We start from the raw sequence: 5,957 nt of genomic DNA on the forward strand, positions 1-5,957 counted from the left end.
GCATTTCGCTTACAGGTTGTTGATTTGTTTCAGGTACATCTGAGCCCAAGGGCAAGGGCAAGGTGTGATGGCGCGGCGTGCACTCTTTCTCTCTTTCACTAATATATTTTGGGGACATTGTGGCGATTTAAATAAAGTTGTAATGAATGTTGATTTGAAAACAATTACGTTGGGATTTCATGGTTTATGCAAATGTGTTTTATTAAATTAAAATTAAAAATATCTCGGTAAAAATTTGGGTCGTTACAAAAATTGAATCGGGACCGATTGATGATTTGTAAGGTGATTTCCGATTAGAATCTTTCGGTAATTTGTTGGCAGGACCTCTCTTTAGAAGAACTACCATGGGACGGATAAACGTTAGGAGGGTTGAAGGTAGATGATGAACGTCACTTCTTCCATGACTAGGTTTGGGTTTAATGATGGTCGTAAAGGAGCGACAGGTGACTGAGTTTCTGTCGTCTTCAGGCGGTGAAAAATCTGAAGTGGGTGGTGATGTGCGGGTGAGAGGAACCTTTAGTTCCAGATCCATATGTTACGATAAACTTTTTTTCGGCCATGAGAATTAGAATCCCTCTTCCGAAAAAATCATACCATCATATGTAAGATGTTTAAGCACTCCTGCAATCCATTTAGCAAAAAATGTGTAGTAGAAGAGTGGAGGAAGTTGAAGGTAAAGGTGGAGAGATGGTCATCAGATTTGAAGAAGGGATAGGACGGGGAGACGGGAGTAAGGTAAAAAGCCAGAGGTTAACATAACAAAAGGATAAAAAAGATATAAAATGAAAATTTATAAATAGTAAGATATGGGTAAATTAATAATTTCAAATGAACTTGGCCACTATCTTTTAAGGAAGTTAGACAAAAGAACTAACTGTGTATGATTTTGAAAACATAAGCATTACCGATGTCTTCAAAAGATATACTAAAAGTGCTTTTTTTAGAAACTATAGAGGCCATTTTTGAAAATTTATCTCTTTTTATTTTCTTTATTTTTAAACAATAAGTTTTCATTTTTTTAAATAACATATTTTGGAACTTAATTACTATAGAAATGAAAGATAAACCAAAATAGTGTTAGTTGCCAAAAATATATATTATAATAGGGAGTCGTAAAAGTTGGAAATAAGATTCTAAAAGTTAAAAATAAAATTAGTTGAAAAAGGAAATACGTTTGGTTGTTAGTATTTTTTTTTAAAAGTTATCTTCTAGATTGCACCAATAATTAGGGATGTTTGTATAGCTCGATGATTTGATATCATCATATAAGTTGTTTGTATAGCTCGATGATTTGATATCATCATATAAGTTTAAATTGATTTTTAGTCTTCAAAATATTAATCTGAAAATCTAAATGAAATTAAAATTTGAACCAAATTATCTGGATATAATCAAGTTAGATCGCTTATTTAGTGGTATATAGTCAGGATTTTGTTTTAGGGTAGACTAATTAATATACAAAATGTAACTATATATGTATTCTTAACTAAATTGTTTATTTAAGTTGCACACGATCTTGTCTTACAACAATGTATCCGCTTCTATTAATTTCAAGTTTTGAATGAAATAGGTCATATCAAAACGTTAAATTCTTTTATTTAACAAAAATATATATTGTACATACCACATATATATATATATATATATATATATATATATATATATATATATATATATATATATATATATATATATATATATATATATATATATGTAATCTTAATTTTGTGTGGGTGGGCCAATGCCCACTCTTGCCTTATATTGGCTACGCCCTTGCGTTTATTACACTTCGGTTTTGAATAATAGTAAAATACGAATATATATATATATATATATATATATATATATATATATATATATATATATATATATATATTGAGATGGTTCACTTGAGATTAAAAAAGAAGTAGAGATCTTGACATTCAACCCGAGCCATATATTTCTCATTTGCCGCTCTAATGCTTCAATGTACCAACAACAACAGTGTATACCTAGTCATAAATGATTATATGGCAGAGAGGTATAATCATATATGATTATACATGTTTATATGTATATGTCTAATCATAAATGATTATACATCCATATATATTTGTTCACAGACTGAGTAATCATATATGATTATGATAGTTGGTGATAGATGAGGTGGTGGTGACAGAGGTAACGGTGGTACAAGTGACGGAGGTGACAATGGTGGGGTTGGTTGGTATCAGAGGTGGTGGTAGTAGTGATGGCGGTGGCGGTTATGGTAGTGGGGATGGTGGCTAGGGGTGAGCATGGTGCGGTTTGATTGGGTTTTGGCCAAAACCGAACATAAAACCACAACTTCGGTTTTTTGAAGTTTAGAAACCACATCGTTTGGTTTTTAGGCGATTTGGTTTTTGCGGTTCGGTTTTTTCTTTGCGGTTTTTTGTTAGTTTTTTTATTTGGTTTTTGTTTTGCCTTTTTACTAAAACTCAGGTAACTCAACGAGTTACTTTGACTCGGATGAGAAGTGTTAATTATTTTTTGAGAAACTTTATGTAAAGATGAGGAGCGCTAAAATTTTCATCCCTAGCAATGTGCAACTCCTCAGACTCCTCAAAGATGTGGGTTAAAAGCCACAGACTTGACTCTCTTATATGAAATGTGAGAATGGTGAATGTTTTATCTCAAATGCAATGATGGATACTCTTATAAGACTGAAAAAATTAAATCTCAAATGATATCTTGGAGATGAACCGATACCACAACCTTTTGATTTGAAATCAAATAACATAACCACTCATTCAACATGCTTCTAATGCTTGAATATAATACGAATTAAATATAATATTTGTTTCACAGGTACATACGATAATATCAATTAATGTATTCATAAAAATAATACTATTATCACTAGTACTCTTAATATTAAAATGTTAAAAAATATAATAAACGTTATTTGTTCTTGTAAATATCAATATATGTATGCTTAAAAGTATACAATCATCATCTGATAGGATATATATATATATATATATATATATATATATATATTTATAAAAATTTTAATTGTCATGAGTTCTTCGTTCTTACAAATATCAACACTTAATATATATATATATATATATATATATATATATATATATATATATATATATATATATATATATATATATGTTCGGTGCGGTTTGGTTTTTTGCGGTTTTTGCAAGATTAGAAACGGTACCGCACCAAACATTTTCGGTTTTTGCAAAACTAAAAACCGCACCGTCGGTTTTCATTTCAGTTTCGGTTTTTCGGTTTCGGTTTATGCGGTGTTTTCAGTTTTTTCTGTTTGCAGTTCGGTTTTTGCTCACCCCTAATGGCGGCGGGGGAGAAAGGAACGAGCGACGCTATATAATCATTTATGATTATAACAGGCCTCCCATGCCGGTACGCCGGGGGGTTAGAGTGGCAGACTTGAAATATATGGCTGGGGTTGAATTAAAAAATCTCTATTTTATTTTTAATCTCAATGGAACCTCTCTCTCTCTCTCTCTCTCTCTCTCTATATATATATATATATATATATATATATATATATATATATATATATATGAAAAGTAAATATACTTTACAAGGTATATAATCTTAGGTACCCCAAATTCACCAGATCACGTCATTTTCTATCATATATGCATTGTAATCGTCCAAAACTCTTAAAATTTGACTCTTAACTTGATTACTTCTAAGATTCTTAGAAATTTCACCATTATCTTCCTCATACATAATTTTCATTTGTAACTATAATTTATATATCTTGATAGGTGTTCGACATAACGATGTGATGTAAGAGGAAGATAACAGTCAAATTTAAAAAATATTTGAAGTAAATCAAGTTAGGGGTTGAAGTTTAAGAGCATTGTAATGCATATATGATACAACACCATATAGTATGGTGGATTTTGGAACCAAAGCTTATATATCTTGTAGGGTATCTTCACTTTTCCTTTTATATATATATATATATATATATATATATATATATATATATATATATATATATATATATAAAAGGAAAAGTAAAGATACCCTACAAGATATATAAGCTTTGGTTCCAAAATCCACCATACTATATATATATATATATATATATATATATATATATATATATATATATATATATATATGTTGAGACAAAGCGACCATTTTCAGCTCTTGATTAAAATTGATCTGGAGCGTGTTTGCCAAAAATAGAAGGTAGTGGGTAGCATTTTGTTAAACGTTGTGTGAGATAAATTTTATTTGAACGTTTTATTTAAACTAAACGCTAAAATTTTGTAGTGCGAAAAGAGACTTTTTGTTTAAAACTAAACATTGTATCAAAAGCTAGAAACTAGGAGTTCTCAAACGCTCTCAAATGCTTCGTGCCAAACAAACCCATGGTGGTTTTCAATAAACATGATTATTGTTGATTAATTTTGATTAAGGGGATGAATTAGAGTATTAGGGGTTGTTTAATCACTTTTGATACTTTTTTTGTTATTATTTTGTAGACAATTATATAAGTGTGTAAGATTCATATTCATTTCATGGAAGCCATAGATTGAGAACTATGTCTTTCATAAAACAAAATTTAGATCTGTTAACGTTTCATGTTATAAAGTAGATGTTGATTTTAGCTATCATTCATCAATTCATAACAGTATGGTGTAATAGAGTCTTGGTTTTATCTAATGATGAGTTTCAAAACAATCAAGATGAAGATTTCAACAAATCAATCATAAATTCAACTCATTTACATGAAGGTTTTAGCAAACCGACCATAAATTCGACTCTTTTACATGAAAATTTCAGATCCTCTTCAACAACTATAAGCTTCACGAATCCTCATTAACTTGAAGAATTCAATAATTCATCGTTACTTCACTTTATCTTCAACAATTTTTGTCTTCATGAATAGTTAATCGTCAATTGAGATCGTTTTCTTCGGTTTCAAGGTTTGATGTTTTTTTTCTTTTGACATCGATTTTTAGTAGTTACAATCTGTGATTTTTTTTCATATAGATCATTAGCAATCAATAGTCAATTAAGATCAATTTGAGATTTTCTGTAAAACTAATAATGTATGTACAAAGCAGATATTGGTCTTGAGAAAATTCTCTTTCCCACGACTAAAGCCTTCCATAGGAATAGGAGTATACTTCTAAAATTTGAGTCACAATTGGCATAAAACAATGTAATGTTGACTACTCTAATTAAATTTACAATAGTTTTGTTTAAAAAATGTTTTTTTCAAACAAAAAATGGTGGATATGTATTTTTAGCATAGGTTTGTTTAAGTATACTTTTGTTAACTTGCAGGTTGGGGTTGTACTACAGAAAAGTTTGGATGCTCTTAAATATGTTTTTAGAATATGATCCTTAACATAGTTTAGTGTTAATCTTTTTTTAATTCAAACACAAAAGGTTGGTATGTCTCTTTTAGCAATATTGATTATTCTTATTAATGTGCATTAAGGGGTTGTACTAAAAAAAGATTATTAAATTAAAAGTATTTTTAACAATGTTTACGTTGTGTGTTGTATGATCAATTACATTACATAATACAGTATCATGATGTATGATCAGTTACATTAATATAACTTGTTGACTTTATTTTCAAATCTATGATTGTATAATCCATACTCGATTCTAACAACTCTTTTATTTATGGTTTTACAGAGTTTTAGCTAATGAATCCCAACTTGAAAGGAACTTGAATATTTCAAGCTAGAAGTTTTTAACTACAAGTGTCGAGATTAATGAATATGTAATAGATTTTATATGTCGCAAACATGTAATATATTTTTCATGGTTTTTGGTACATTGTATCCTAAATATAACTTGGTAAGACCCTTTTAAGATTCAAATTCATCCTTTTATCTAATAGGGAAACCATATGATTGAGTTTTATGGTACAAACTTGAAATATGGGTTTTCAAATTATTAGTGTTTTCCTAATCATTGGGATT

This window comes from Lactuca serriola, chromosome 2, assembly GCF_051521515.1.
Source record: "Lactuca serriola cultivar US96UC23 chromosome 2, Lser_US96UC23_V15, whole genome shotgun sequence".
Taxonomy (NCBI): Eukaryota; Viridiplantae; Streptophyta; class Magnoliopsida; order Asterales; family Asteraceae; genus Lactuca; species Lactuca serriola.